This window comes from Scomber japonicus, chromosome 17 (genome assembly GCF_027409825.1).
Source record: "Scomber japonicus isolate fScoJap1 chromosome 17, fScoJap1.pri, whole genome shotgun sequence".
In the NCBI taxonomy this organism is placed as follows: domain Eukaryota; kingdom Metazoa; phylum Chordata; class Actinopteri; order Scombriformes; family Scombridae; genus Scomber; species Scomber japonicus.
In genome coordinates, this window is record NC_070594.1 from 21348017 (window position 1) to 21364765 (window position 16749).

Sequence of the window (16749 nt, forward strand, 5' to 3'; positions counted from 1 at the left end):
CAATCAATAATGCACCGCCTATTGTGTTTTTGGCGCTGCAGTCAGCTCAGCTCAGTTCCATTCAAGTGAATCCACAGCGCGGGACCGGCCAGGCCCGGCGCTAAGTCAACAGAGCGGATGAAAGATGGGTCTTCTCGATGGCAACAGCGGTAGGAACGAGCGAGGGGAAGAGTGAAGGAGTGATGATGATGATGATGATGATGATGGCCCGAGCAGATGAGAGCTAACGTGGGCGGACTTGGCAGGAGAACGAGGCACAGAGGGAATGCCTGGTTGCCACTGCTACAGATGTTGTTTGTGAGTCTTCACACAACATTGCACTCGATCCACCAAAAAGAGCTGGAGGCTATGTCCCTGGGCTGAGGTACTAGATAGCAAAATGATAAAATAAAGATAAAAACAGTCCAGTCTTCTTCATTTGATGCATTTGATTTGATGGAAACTACTAAAATTCGTCTAGCCTGTGCCTGTCTTTACACTCCTTTCCCAGCTTCCCTATCAATACGAGCCGGGGCCGAGCGATGGAATGCTTCCACAAGGGGTAATCCACCTCTAATTCACCATTGATGGTTTAATTTTTAACTCTGTAAACCAAAACGCTAGCTAATAAAAACTGCAGTCGACTGCGTTTAAGTCCTCCATATTCTTTTTCTCCCACTGATTATAGTTTATGGGCCCTCGGAGTGCGTTTAAACATCCATATCCACTCATTTATTACTGCTTGACACATGGCAATGCACAAGAGTTATTCCTGCTGCTTTTTCCTGGTGACCGCTCTTCGTGCGTGGTGACAAACAGGCCATTCTATGTTATTGCTGCTATATTGCCTTGTAATGCAGATGGCTTGTCTGTGTCCCTCTGAATTATTGATCTGCTCACGTGTAACGCAAACACAATAAAGTGACATGATGATACCTCTCCATCACTGCACACAGGATATGAGTGTGTCCATAGATCGCTTATCATAGATAAACACAGGCCATCTGGGAAGCCCTCAACACAAACTCGATTGTGAACTACAGTAGCACATTTCTCTCATTTACTAAAAAAACACCACCAGTAAGTTTCATATATCTTGAGATAAAAGCAATGATTCGATTGGAAGATCCCCGGCTAAACACTAACCCTAACCCTATTACAAAGTTCTCTGATTCAAACAGCAGCTCGGCTTAGAAATTCTAATCACATCCCTGCCGATACATGATCCTGGAGAACCACGTAAACCTGAGAGGCACATTCTGTACAAAGTATGCATTGATCTTAGGCTAGGGCTGCTCCACTAGCATTGATCTAATGCCAGCTCTGTGAACAGGCAGGGTGCTAGCCGGATCGCTTGCGCTTGTACTTATGTGTGTATGTGTGTGTGTGTGTCGATAATGGTCTAGTTTGGTCTCGGTCTGTCCGGAGGTAGAAATCTCCTCCCTCCTGCCCTCCCTTCTTGCCTCCTCAGTCTGTCGGATCTGATCCTCCCAGTGTGTCCTCTGTGGTGTCTGCTTCTGTTCCCCTTCCTGTCGGTGAACTGAAGGCCAGCAGAGGGGAACGGGCTGCCAGCGCCTTGGCCTGGTTGCCTGGCTCCCCACAGCCTAGTCATTACTGCTGGCTAACAAGCAGAGAGCGAGGGACGTCTGCGGCTGCTCTTCCCCTTAACTAACAAAGAGAAAGACCTCACGGGTAACTGTGGTAGCAGCGGCAGCACAGAGGCGCAGGCTCCTGCTGGACCCATAATGGTGCTTTCTCATTACAGGCTGTCTCCTGGGGAAAGATATACATGCTGGGCTACAGGTCCTTTTAACTAGGCATTGTTGGACTACAGGGGTAGGAAGGAAGGAACATTATGCACATGACCTGTCACATGCCACTGCTTTGAATTATCTTTTCCTAGCCACAGTTGTGAGTGTGCATGAGTGTGTGTGCGCTTTCCGTATTCCTCACGTGCACTCGGTTGCATGCTCGCACGCTTCCTTAATGCCATCCTATATCTTTGTTGGTGCCACAGACATCGGAGGGATTCCTTAGAGGAGGGCAGGGAGGGTTGATTTGATTACACTGGCTCATCAGCGCCAGGGGTGACATGGGGGACTCACAGGGACCCTGTGTACTCAAGGGTACATAGTTCAAACCAATTCATAGGCGCGCAGGCTATCAAAAATATACATCACCCCAACACACATTATGCTTTCTTAAAGGCCCACAATCTTGCCGTATATGCAGCATTTACCAATAGGCAGTCAGTTTCAGTGATGGGTGACGGAGGCGTGAGATATGTTTATTAATGACTTGTAAAACACTTTTAAATCCTCGGCCCACCACTTGTTTGACAGTTGTTTTCATCAATTTTCGGCTGTGTGTCTATATTGAAGTGGGCTGTGTTTTGGCAGCATTTTTGTTTACATTTCATTTAGTTGGCTCAATATCTCATCTTTGCTCAGGCATGAAAAGTCGCTCGCTCTATTATAAGCTAATAAGACTACCATTACCCAACTTGCTAATACAAATTTACTGAACTACTATATTGCCAAATGATTACCAGCAGTTTTGTGAAACCAACATAATTGCCGATTATCTCCGATAGCATCTTGCACAGGCTATAGCTACAACTTTCACTGTATTGGATAAATGACCTTAGTGGCTGCTGTCTCCATACAGTGTTACCCTGTTGAGCTGTGAAGGAAATATAGTAACAAAAAAAAGGGACTTTGGCACTAAAAACATTCAAACTGAAAGATATCTACTTGATTTGACTCATTTGGACAGCTGAAGCTTTTTATCAACTTCAGATAAAGACATTTTTGCACAGTAGGAGAACAGTGGATTTTGGGCCTGATCACTTATACTGTGAGTGCATTATGAAGGCATCTCTTAACCGTATGAGCCCTAGGCTATTTTCAGGGTAATTTCACAGCCTTTACTTTTAAGCTCTTATCTTGGTCATTATAAGGGATGGCTATACTTGTTGGGCTCTAAGGGTTAATAGCCAGTACGATAAGGAGGAATGATTATGTGAGGAAAAACCTATTTCTGAGTTCATTCGGGTTCCTGACTACTGTTTTAAGACACGCTTGAAAAATGTGAACTCGTCCTTTAAATGTGTTATCAGGGATGTCATTATTTTTCAGTGTAATAGAAGCACTGAAGTACTGATTTATGTCATAAGGGGTTATTTTTTTGGTATAGTTTAGAATAACACTTTATAGTTAGATTAACATATTTCTGTCTAAACAAAACAAAACAAACACTATAAGAACTGTGTGTCACAAATGTGCAGTAGTATTTACTGCAAGGCTATTGCACTGGATTGCATTATGGTTTACAAGTGTTAATGTAACTGTTCACCTCCCACGCTTGCATCATAAATGCATTATGATCACTTTTACTTCGTCATGGCTTTGAATCTGCAAAGATTTTCATGTAAAAATTCAGCAAATGCCGTTGCTCAAAAAATCACAAAATGAGCCTGCATCAACAAGGCAAATCCAATTCCCTCTACTTGAGATGCATTAGATTTTGCTTGAGTGTGTTTGAATAAAATTTTGATGTTGGGATTTGGTTATTGGTGCTGAACGAGAGGTAATGAATGAAAACTTGCAAAGATACAAAATGTACCACAACAAAGACGCAAGCCAAGTGCAGCTGCTACTTTTCTTACGTCACATATGTTATTATTAATTGACAACATTCAGACACGTACTTCTCTGCCCCCACCAGGGTCATCAACATGTAAAATGACCAAATAAAGCAATAAATCCATGTTTAAATACCAAGGATGAATACCAGTGTACTGCATCACAGCAGCCAAATTAAATATATAACCAACATTTACTTGAAAGGCTGCTCATTTATCTGGACCAGCTGCCCAGTTCAAATCAATATGTGAGAAATGCAGAATCTGCAAACGGCTGTTGTTACCCTCCTTGTTCCCTCAGTAGCTCACATACAGATCATGCACAGCAGACAGCAGTTATCTCCTCACAATCCAAGCATGCCCCCCCCCCCCCCCCATATGTACTCAGGTCACGCGGCTGATCTTTGGCAGGTTGCACACAGAGACCTGAGCAGTGCAGCTGCCCTGAGACCAAAGCTCTGACCCCTGGTAATGGGTCTCTGGGGTGGTGTGTGGTGGGGCGGTGGGGGTGGACAAGCCTATGCTGCTCTGTACAGTTGTAAACTGGCTGGCTCCTCCCCTGGGACTGAATCACCTTCCCTCCCTCCTCCAACCTCAACCGCAATGAAGCAAAGTGACGCTGTTGCCAAGGTTACTTGGGGATGGGAGGGGCGGGTGGTACAGATGAGGCGGTTTGTTATCTGCCTGCGTGGCTGATGTGAGACAGAAAATGATTGTGTCCTGGTGGTATAGGTGGTGATGAGTTGATGGAGAGGCGTAGGAATTTGGTGTGGGCATACAGGAAGAGTAAATATGTATGTTTCTGAGAAATTGCAAATATATCGCATATAGTATGTGTGTGTGTGTGTGTGTGTGTGTGTGTGTGTGTGTGTGTGTGTGTGTGTGTGTGAGTGTGCGTGCATGTCTAAGCAGAGCAGAGGTTGGTTGGTGAAGCTTAGCCGACTCTGTGGAATGTAAACTAGCCACTGCAGCACTCCTGCCTGGCCTCAGTCAGACGCTGCCCCACTAGGGATCCAGCGGGTTGTTCAATGCACTACAACACCCCCCTCCCCCAAAACGACACCACCCACTCATGCAGCCCAGCATCCGGCACACGAGGCCGACATCCCTGTTAAACCGCCTGCCTAGCACCCACCTTGCGTTCCAGTTGCCACGGTGATTCGCCGGCCTTGTCTCTATTTTCAAGCATGTGCAGATAAGTTGAGTTTCAACAAAACCGAGCAGTCACTTACCATGCATTATCATTCCACAGCTATTTGATACCTGCGCCTCGCACAGCCGCAGCTATCTCCCTAGATGATTGCCCAAGGGAAGGTTCAATGCTTTAATCTAATCTGATGACAAATGATTCGATTAACTTGGCCGCTGATTAACCTCTTCCTCTGTGTTTTGTGCACCTATAGCTGAGCAAGTCTCATTTCATCCTTCCTCCCTCCCTCCCTTCCTCCCTCCCTCACTAGATGTGTCTCTACAAATGTCAGCATTGGCTGCATGTGTCACTGACTTGATACATTGTGTTGTGCTGTGTGTGTGTGTGTGTGTGTGTGTGTGTGTGTGTGTGTGTGTGTGTGTGTGTGTGTGTGTGTGTGTGTGTGTGTGTAGCGGTGGATCGGCTGTACCCATGGCTCACCAGCCATCTGCAGCCCACTGAGGGACACACGATGATGACGGCTGAGTCACCCATTAGCCCAAATTAGAGCCATCCTTCCACCATTCAAGACAAGGCCGCTGGCAATGCCACGCAGTCAAAGCCATTACGGAAAACACGCACTAAACTGATTTTGCTCTGCAAATACCATTAGCTGGTGCCCCAAGATTATAAATATCCGAACTCCCAATCTGAAGAAGAAAATGGGCTCGGATGGGGAACCGTGTTAAGAAAATCTTGCATCAATGTCATGGACTTCTTCACTGGTTGCCAGAGGGCAGAGAACGCCGGGTAATGGCTATGACAAGCTAAAGATGAAAGAACAAAGAAAAATGGTGGTGGTGAAAGAGGGCGAACATGGACAGCTACAGTTGCTGCTGGGAGACTTTTATGAGGATGCACAGTTAAAAGGGACATGCTGGTATGATGAAAAATGTACAGCTTTCTGATGAGAAGAGACCCTCTACATTAGGGATGCCACGTTGAGAAAACTTTCCCAGTGGTTAGCAGTTACATCTGACATTTTACAAGACAGGATATTCTTGATGATTCTCAATATCTGTAGAGTGCTTATTTGATCTTTAACATTAGCTTTTCAGTTTTCTTCCCCTCACTTACAAGTTAGTGATGGCGGGTTTCAGGCTGCTGTTGCTGCTGTTCAGGATCACCAGCAGGCCGTCAGAACCGGAGCAACCGGCCCTAGCATCCAGAGACATGCACAGAGAGCAGGCTGAGCAGGCAGACAGCGTGAGAGTTTCTCCCGAAAACAAGCACCAAGACCCGGGGAGACGTTAGAGCTGCTCGCTAATAGATACGCGTGTTTACAGCAGAGAGCAGGAGGGAGGACAGATGTCTCACTCCTCTACTCTGTTCTGAGACACTGCTGCAAAAACACAGTAGACACACTCAGGTTATAATTGTAGCATCATCTGACGTAGTATTGATAACATACTTAAAACAGATGAGCTTTTTTTATTTGATGAACGTGGGCGCTGAAATGCAAAATTGAACTAAGTGGGTTTTATTTCTATTTGGACAAAAGAAAAAGGAAACTGTCGGTGGGGGTGTTGGGAAAGTAATGTGTTTGGCACCAACTACCACGACTAGCCTTCCATACGTTAGCAACAAAACGCTTACGTACACAACAGCTTTATGTCACTTTAAAAACTAACTGTTACCACCGTTAGAAGTCTAAAAAAAAAAAAGATTTGAAAGTTTCGAGCTTGGAATAAGTGCTTTATAAAATGGCTGCTGTAATCCTGGGCCACACTGTTCAAATGGTCTTGCTTTGGTAAACAACTGTCCTGCATGTGGGCCAATTTGTCAAAACAACATAGCCACTTCAGGCCTGGGGAAATTGCCATTTTGTCAATACAACCTATTTTGATCCACTCATGTTTCCGTTTTGCCACAAACGCACCCCAACCCTCCCGCCTCTTTCACCATCTCTTTTACTTGAGGGTTCCTGTCGAATGCCAAAAATTGTTGCCTAGCAACTAAATATTCACCCTGCAGAAATCGGCTAGATTATTATTTCTTTCCAAGTTTCACATTTCTAAGAGAGAGAGGGATAGGGAGAGAGGGAGAGGGAGAGGGAGAGAGAGAGAGAGAGAGAGAGAGAGAGAGAGAGAGAGAGAGAGAGAGAGAGAGAGAGAGAGAGAGAGAGAGAGAGAGAGAGAGAGAGAGAGAGAGAGAAAAGACATCTTCGTGATTTCAAGTTTACAAATCCCACTGGTGCACGGTATGCTCTTCAAATGAAATGCACAACCCCTCCGTCACATCTACAGAGAGGAACTGTTGCAGAGACACACCGCAGCTATTTCAGGGCAGCTGTACAAATTACAAGTGTTAATAACAACTGTAACCAATAAAATGTACTGGTTGCAAACATCCAATTAACGGTGATCCCTTGCACATGTGATTACATTAAGATAAAAATACATAAGAGTGGATTTGAACTGGAAGAGCTTTTTTATTGACCCATAAAATGTAACACACAGACTGTATCCAAGCAGTCTGCTTTATTAAACTAACTCTTAGGTGCATATCTTTATTTCTAAGCAATAGTTACCTTCTATTTAAGAAGTATATTCACTTGCTAGAACTCCTTGTTATCCTTTTATGAAAACAGGTGTCCCTAAATAGATGAGAATAGATATCTCAGTTTCGAAACACTTTCCGCTGCATTAATCAAGCGTGCCTTTCCGCCCCAATCCTTTCGTAACCATCTGGATTTCTGAATATTGAAGTAAAAAGTTGAAGCCATATTTCAACTGAGTGTAGTGTTCCCACCCAAAATGCTCAAGCAGTGAACATATTTTTCCCTCAAAGACTGAGCGTGCGCCTGTGGCTAGCCGGCAGTGTGGGCTGAACTCTGGACTCGCAGTAATATGTCTATTTATCCAAGACAACAACGGCCCTCTGTGATAAATACCATTGGGTGGAGACTCACAATGCACACAGTCAACACTGTGGTGATGTATCATTTCCAGCCTGAATTAGTATCTGACCGCTGCAGAATGCGTCTCACACCGCACGTAGAAACACTGCTACTGTAAAGGAGATATACATTTTTATGCTCATTATTAACACTACTCTTTTTCTTAAGGTAAAAACAACAAGACTTGATGGCCTACCGGTCTGAACAGCATGGGAGAGACAAACTATTGTACATACTGCTGTTGGTGTGGATGAAGCATAATCATCGTTCTCATGTGTATTTCAGCTTTGTGAAGGCACAAAAGCCAGTTTATTGAAATATTTTCTCCAGAGTATTCATTCTAATGTAACAACAGAAAAAGCCTGCAAAGATTACAGACTACAAACCAGCAAAGATTACACAGCAGGAGGTCTGAATCAAGTATTAATCAGGGGTTACGAATTGCAAAGTTCTGTGCGTTAACTATCAAAAACATGAGCCGATACCTGCTGAGCTCGTTAAAATGATGATCATATGGTACTGTATGTCGTGCAAATTGCTGAATTACGCAATTTCCAAGTTGTTTGACAAGCTCGACAAAGCACAGAGGGCACAAAACGCTCTGCTTTTTAGCTCTAAACTTGCTGTCAATGCAACACATTTTGCAGGAGAAAGGTGTTAAATCACTGACATTTTACAGAATCAATCTGTCTCTCTCTACATGCCGGTTGGGGATGTGCTGAAATTCATCTTTTCAGTTAAAATTGATTAGACGACCTCTGTAAAAAGCATTTAATGATGCATATGAGAGTTCTGGCGCTCGACGTGGATACATTTGCACATTCGCCGTAGTGAATGCGCACTCAAGGAAGTCGGGGGAATAAGTGTACCAACGCAGACAACTAGAGGGGCCTGTTCTTCTTTATAATTAATGATGTTCTTCTGAGACCTAAATGAGTCTGCTTATCTGATGTAAGCTCTATGCGTGACTGCTTATTAGGATCATGCCATATTCCATCTCATGCAAAAATATGAAAATGACACAGAAAAGAAAAAAAAAAAAAAAAAAAAGGCAATGAGAGCAGGACTGGGGGCTAGAAAGCAAACTAGCATGAAAGGAAGGGTGTCACAAGTTCATGTCAGGTTCTCAATGATGTTCTCATCATCAGTATGTGGATGTGGAGGCTATCAGCCCATCAGAGATATGCCTACTGCTCCTCACCTCCTGAATATATGTGGATATAAGCAGAGCACCACCGCCGCTGAGGGTGTGAAACAGGAACTCCAACCTGGCCACACACCGATTTCTGGCTGTCACCTTGTGCACACGCGCTTATGCAAATGTTTATCTGAGTTCACACTTGGCTTAATTTGACAAGAGCGACCCAGTCTTGAATGGCTTTGGATGCAAAATGGTAATTACTCCTAAACCAAGCTGGAATAATGAACTTGTTAGCATGCTCAGCCTCCTGGAATTCATTACCCAGCTCTACTCCGCACTCCTAGTGGAGCAAAAACCTGTTTTCATTCCCAGCTTCTCAGAGGGGCCACATGCTCTGACAGGAGCCACTCAAAACTACTCACACACATATAATATATAGACATATCAGCTCATCTAATGAGATTGATTGGTCTTGGTCCCTGTTTCACACGCTCATGTGACCGCACACAGACAGAAAGGAGGAACGCATGATCCGTGGAAATCAGAGGACTTACAAGAATGTGTGTGACAGTCTCAACAACAAACAAACAAACAGGAAATGATGATGTCGGTGTCGTCAACGATGTCAGAAAATGCTTTCTCTCTTTTATCAAATAGGGGGAAGGGCAGCCCCCCCCCCTGTTTTTAAGTGCTCTTAAGGGAACATCATAATGTGCTGGCTCAAATTTTACATTTTCTGTCCATTTCAAATGACGTTTGAGTTGAAGCATGCACCATGGCTTCCAAATCAGTTTTATCGACTCTCTTAAAAAACGACATTTAATTCCAATTGTCAAAGAAAACAACACTTGAGACTTTATGTAAAAGCGCATCAGGCAATAAATACACTTATCTAAAAAAAAGGCACTCCAGCTTTCATATTAATGTGCAAATCTGAGAACATTTGAGCACTGAGAGAATGCAGGGAGGAAGTATCCGTCTTCCCCCTTTCTGCTTCTTTCTTTAAAAACAAAACCTTTTTTTTAAAATCTCTGATGGAAGTTAGTGGTTATCTACGGACCCGCCTCTCATACAAAGCCAAAAAAAAAAAAAGTTGCCAACTTTTTGTCAACTACAGTCTATAAAAGCAGTGTTTCATTTGACGTAATTGTGGATTAAAATAGCCACCCCACAGTGGAATTACAACCTAACACAGAATTTAAATATACATACTGACAGTGAAAAACAACAACCTAAAAAGGAAGCAGCAAGTATTTTATTAAATAATTGAAGAAAAAACAACAAAATAACGTGATGTAAAAAATAAAAGGGATGTAGAAATGATCAACAACTACAATTAAACTGCGAATGTCCTTTAAGGCTTTATGTTGTTTCTCCAATTTGCATCATCTGTTATCCTGCAGAGCACCCGCAGAGCGCCCCATGCACCCGTCCTCTTGCTTTGGCACAGTCCTGTTTTTACTCACTGTCTTCCCTACCGGCTGGGTCAAGGACAGATCAGGGGCGACACGCCTCCAGTCAGCATTTTGTCCTTTTTTTTTTTTTTTTTTTTTTTATCTAAAAAGGAAAATGCTCTCAGGCACTCGGGCCTGTTTGTCCAGCGTTTGAGTCAATCACACCACCAAACAGGCTTACAATCAATGCACACACTGCTGATTACATTTCAGATGGGTATTTGGGAGGTAAACATTTGAATGACAGTACAAACAGACACAGTACTGTGACAGACACCGCTCTGCGCCCTGCCAAGTCTGTCACAACGGCGGCAGCAGCAGCAGCGGCTGTAGATTCACCATCGCATTCTGTCACAACGCTGCCATGCCAGCTCCTTGCAGGGACTGATATTAATACCATACTGGTTCCCTCTAATGTTGGTAATTTACAACTATAAACTAATTCTATCGCAGCCCTCACTGTGACTCACTCTGTATACAAGCGATGGCTAAACGCCTAATATCTGTAAAATGTAACGTAGCTGTTTTTTTCTTTTTCGCTCCGGTATAATTCAGCACCTGGAATTGCGGATGCTTTATTAGGCCTGTAGTGTATCTAGTGACAGCTAAAGAGATTTTCAGGATTGAAGCATTTAATGGAAACAGCTGGGCAGCATGTGGGGTTAGTGTAATGGCTTTGCATGTTGAGCAGAAGTGGCGCTAAGCTCGGGCTATCAGAGAGTCATCGACACAGCAGAACCTGCCGCACCGTCTCTCTCTCCTCTCTCTCGCACTCAGTCTCGCTGGCCTCGCATCTCCAGCTCTCCTTTTTCACTCTCCTCTAAGCACCCATCAATTGAGGCAGTGAAGCCATCAGTGCCCACGCTTAGCCCGCCTGTCTCATTGCTTGGATAGCCGTGTGTGCGCGTATATACGTGTGTGCGTGTGAGAGCTTTCGTGTTTGAGGGTGCTTGTGTGTGGAGCCCCTTGATTGGACTCTACAGCAGAGGCTGGAGCATTAATGAACACTGCCTGTCACAGTCCCAGTCCTCTTTGCAGATCTCTCACCCATCACTCTGGGCGATGGATCAGTGTAGTCTGATCTAAATGGGCTCCTTTTTTTTACTTTCCTCTCTCTTCTGTGCGCTATGCCAGCTGGGGTTCACTGAGATCAGTGGAGGCATCTAATCCTGGTCTCTCACCAGCCTCTCAGCCCACCACCCTCAAGTGTTGCAACTTACAACAAACACTCCGGTAGTGTCCAGGTAAAAGTCAGGACCGAAGTGAAGTGAGTCTAAATCAGACACCTCAACACAGGGTGGCAAACATTTTCAAATCTGAATTGGTTAAAATCGAGGGGTGCACGATGCGATATGCATGACTGGTATCAGTGGATCCAAAATATATACGACCGATCCAATTAAATAGTTTCTTGTTCTTGTCACAAAACTGAATATTTCAGCTGAACGTCTCCTCTTAAAAGTTGAGAAGTAATACAGTGTTACATCCTTCCATTACTTTAAAGAATGATCCAATAAGTTCCATGCAGCGAGGAAGGGTTAGACAGATTTCTATTCAATTTATGACAGCTGAACAGTTGTCTATTTTGAAGGGACGAGGATGTGAGTGGGACTCTGTCAGACTATTTCCTGAAGAGAATTGAATGAGTCCCGTCTAGAGGTACTGAGGAAATCCCTGCAGACTGCAAACTAAAATTAGGTTTGGAGTTTTTAGTTCTCGAGTAACACCAAAAATATTGAGTGTAATATTGTGTTCTCTCCTGTGAGTGCGTTTAATACGGTAGTTGAAATTCCAAAACTTTTTTTTTTTTATTGCAGTTATGTGCATGTGTTCTGACTATAAGGCATTAAGTTGCATGTATTTCTCTGCTCTGTGCATTTTAAAAAGGAGGTGAAGCTGAGCAAACACTTACTGTGAATAACTTTTATTTCACAACTCAGCAAGCTTAGGGGTGCAACCAAATTCTATGCTGGAGTCCAAACAGAACAAGACCAGGTCAAAACCGACTATAAGGCTAGGCTGTGTATTGTCAATGGGTGAAATTGTAGCCAGTTTGATACAGGGAGAGTATAAAGAGTGTCTAATGTGAATTCCTACTTATGCAAGTTTCTGTGGTGTCCCAGTTGGAAGAACAATACTTTCCATTCATATGGCTCTCATTTTTCCCTCTGCATTGAGTGTCTCATCAGATTGATGGTTATTTGGGCTGCTTTAACTGTGCCTCATGCCTCTGTGTGCCTTTTTACTCCCACTTTCCCAGTCAGGAATTATGAAGGCTGCGGTGGAAATGAAAATTTGGACAGCATTTTAGTTGCAAATTCAGAGGGCTTATCTCCACCCAGTTAGTGCAGTTAGTCAAATCAAGTGCACTCAACTGATATAACAGCGTAACAGCCAAATAGCCTAAATGCGTCACATGTTTTACATGCAAGACTCATTGCACTTTTACTACTGCTGTTCATCATTTAGCATGTGAAACGTCAGATATAGAGAAAGTATGCATCCTGGTATTACGGTTCAGTCTGAACACAGCGGGGAGCGTCTCTCCTGCCGGCTGCTGACAGCGCTGTCAGCTCAAGAGTCCATCACACTGGACGGTAGAGGAGGAGACGGTAGGGACGCTGGTACACGTCTCTTTAAAAAGGAGTTTAGTTGACTTCGGCTACACCACAGCTGAGAGCGTCAGAGCTCGGAGAAGGAAACACAGTTACTCTGCTTCGCACTGCTGTTCTCCAATTCCTTCATCTCGCACGGATTTATTTTGAAAGAGCAACAGCCAATGGGAAAACTCCACGAGCCAACCAATGGTGCAGCTTCATCACTCACTCACTCACTCACTCACTCACTCACAGAAACCTGCTGTGGCCAAAAAAAGCTACTTTAAAAAGGGCAGGAGTGCACATTGTGGGTTGTGAAAGTGCTTCTTTTTACCTTGACTCAACACACAGGATTAAGTTTAAATGTGAAAAAAAAAAAAAAAAATCTATCCTCATCTTCCTCACCTGCTCCGAGCCTGCAGAACAACAGCATGCACCTAAGAAGCAGCAAGCCACACAATGTCAAACGGTGTAAGATCCCTCCATTTGGCATTAGGCAGGATTGCTCATTATGAATATGCAAGGTTACAGTAGAAGCAGGTTTTTGTCCTTACTCCCATGTTTTATTTAACGAGCCTGGGGTCGGTTTGACTCCATTTGCATATGCTTGATATAGAATCTCACAGCAGCACCGCTCATGCACCCCCCCCCCCCTCCCCCACCCCAATATAAGGACATTTTGATTCCATTTTTCGCTTGGCTTGTCTGTCAGTTTACGCGAGCAGAAGGACCATGACTCAATTTTCCACCAAGGAGGATGCCAGGCTTTCATTTGTGCGTACTTTTTTTTGCATTGAGGACGGCGGGTTCTGCTGTTTGTAGTGTACGTGCACACGTGAGCATATGCACGCGTGTGATCTGAGGTGTGTAATTTGAAGCGTGGGGGGGGTGGGGGGTGGGTGCGCCGGCTCTCCTGTGAGGAAAAGCTCTGAAGAAAAATAGTGCTGATCTGGTCCCTCTCTCTCCCGACAACAGCCGGAGAATGCCAAGTGAGGAAGAAGAACTACAGGAAAAAGCCAAAAAAAAGAAAAAAAAAAGAAGTGCAGCAAGCTAGAATATTTCTTTGATAAACACAAGAAAAGAAAAAAAAAAGAGACACAGAACTCCCTTCTTCTAATATGGAAATGGCACGGATGAAAAAAAATGTGGCTCATACCATATTTGGCAATTAATAGCCCCGGGGGGATGGACGTGTGGTCCCGCTTTGATGATGTCAGTGCTTTGAGGAGTGAGGGACAGGTCAGCGCTAGCGTCATGGACATCAGAGGCCCTTAGCGCTGCGGCGAGATGTCAACCCAGCTAGCGCCATCGCTGTGTGATGAGGCCTGGACAGACGCGTATGGGGGCCAAACGTGTCAAGGCAAGCAGAAACGGGGATGACTCAACCCTGCAGTAAGGATGGAGGCAGGCGGGAAGAGACAGAAAATGCGAGGAGAGAAGGAGGCAGGGTGGGGAGGGTGGAGATACACAGAGCACATGGTGACAGAAAGAAAGAAAGATTGAGAGAAAAAGAGAGAGAGGGGGGGGGGGAATCCAAACAGGAGAAGGAGAGGGCAGCAGGAGAGATGATCATGATAGGGGCAACAAATGGGAAGTTTATATATACACACACAGTACAGAGGACTTCACCAGAGGCGTAAAAGGAGCAATATATTAATAGAGAACAGCACGCGACTGAATGAAGCACGTTAATGAAAAAGGAAGCTGCCGAGCATAGGCTGAATGGGGAGTAAAGCTTTTGAATAGCCGAACCTCGCAGCAATAATGACTGAAAGGCGCGACGGCTGGTAGAGAATTAAAAGACGAACAAGTGGACTAAATCAAAAGATGAAAAAAAAAAAGAAAAGAAAATCAGCAACAAGTCAAAGAGACGATAGCGTAGCCAGAAGTGAGGATAAATCTCTCCTTCTCCCTCCCTCCCTCCCTCTTCCTCCCTCCTCCTTTAACACCCCGCGTATACGCTACGAGCTGCTCTGTCCCATCTGCTCCGCCGTAGCTGCTCGGTAGATGAAGAAAACAAATGTGTGGTTCTCCTGCAGAAATCCCCCCTTTCCCACCACCCCCCTCCCCACCACCTCACCTCCACCCCCCCGATGAATTGGAGCTGCTGTGAGAATGTGAAGCAGGGCATTGCAGAACAAGACCGAACATCCTCTGCAAACTTTCGCTGAATTATTTAATGATCTGTGTTTTCCTTAAAAAAAAAAAAAAAAAAAAACACAAGTCCGCTTTTCTATTTTCTGCCGCCGACTGATCCCACGCATTTCGATCTATGGACTGTGAAAGCTTTTTCATTTGTTCTTATAAAAACAAATAAGTGCCTGCTAGGTCCCTCCCAGGAAGACATTCTCCTGCACACAGAAACAGCTTTGACTACTTGATATGAATTCTGAATGTGGTTTTCAGATTCCTGTCAAAAAATAAGATTTGACTAAATTTTAAACATTGTGTGTGGTTGAAATCTTTTGAGTCAACCATCTCGGTGTTTCCAATCTGAAAGTCAATTTGCCTCACTGGAGTGTTCTGTGTTTCTGTATGGTTTTCTTATTCTATGTCAGTAAGAAGCGAACAGAAAATGTCAGAAGGTTAAAGGAGGACGCCGTGCTTTTGAGAGATGAGCTTATAAGTTAACTTCTACCTGTGAGTCATGCTGTCACGTATAAAGACAATCGCCTACACGCTCCTTATATGCTGGTTCAGTGAGTTTAAAATCATTTCTCATCAAGGATTAAAAGGTGTAGTGTGTAGAATGTTAAAGGTGCAGTACATACAATTTTTGGCATCTAATGAAATAAACTTGGCAGAAAATAATCACCTGAAACTAAGACTCCTGTTTGTGTTACCTTAGAATGAGCCCTTTATATCTACATAGGGGGTGGGTGCCCTTCCACAGAGGCCACCATGTTGCTCTGCCGTGTTTCTACAGTAGCCCAGAACGGTCAAACCAAACACTGCCCTTTCTTGTTTTTCGCAAGTTTCGTATGAGACCATGTGTTCTCCTACAGCCTTTGAAGAGAAGGGTGAGGAAGGGGTATTTAGGTGTTCAACCTCACTACTAGATGCCAGTAAATCCTACACACTGCACCTTTAAAAGCAAGAAAAGATTTGGGAGACTGAAAAGTTGTCCAGGAGGAAATGTGTATAATGTATTTTAAGTATTATATGAATTTAAAGCTGCTTGGTGCCTGAAATGAGGCAGGCATGGTGTCTGAGAACTTTAACACTCTCATTCTCATTCATTTAACTGTTTACCGTAAATAATACTGCTAAAGGTGTGAATTGATACGTAGTGTGAATGTGAATAATTTTAATTTACAAAATGTATTTTGAGAGCGAGCTGGTGGCCTCGGGGTTAAGCTGCCAACCATGAACCACAACACCTGCATTTAAACTCTTCCTACCTTTATTCACACATCTCTCTCCTCATTTCTCTCTGCTGTCATCTATCTAATAATGGCATAAAAAATACTCCAAAAATATATATTAAAATAAATGTATTTCCAAAGCTGCATTTTAAGATTAATGCTAATGAGAATTTCATTCGAGACATCTTTCACTTCATTTGTAATTGCGTACTTTGTAACAGGGAGTAGGGGGTGGGGGGGTTTTGAAGGATGTAGAGTGTCGTGTGAGCAAAAGGTGTGGTGCTGACACCAAGGCCATCTGGAAGGCTGGTGGGAGCTGAGGACCTAACAGAGAGAGCAGACTGCCACCTCATACACACACCTGAGCACAGGCCAGCGTCTGTATATGTATGTGTGTGTGTATGAGAGAGAGGAGAGAGGAGAGAGGAGAGAGAGAGAGAGAGAGAGAGAGAGAGAGAGAGAGAGAGAGAGAGAGAGAGAGA

The 16749-nt window shown here is 44.1% G+C and overlaps 1 protein-coding gene across 2 annotated transcripts in view; it reads right to left on the reverse strand.

Annotated features, from left to right (window-relative positions):
* fut8b (fucosyltransferase 8b (alpha (1,6) fucosyltransferase)) overlaps nt 1–16749 on the reverse strand; it is an 87973-nt gene that overhangs the window by 53207 nt on the left and 18017 nt on the right. Inside the window, exon 1 of one of the 2 annotated variants that reach the window (XM_053336634.1) lies at nt 14059–14146. The exons of the other annotated variant lie outside the window; for it this stretch is intronic. The gene's annotated coding sequence lies outside the window, so the exon portion shown is untranslated. Of the gene's footprint in view, nt 1–14058; nt 14147–16749 lie in introns of those variants that run through there. 2 annotated transcript variants of the gene reach the window in all.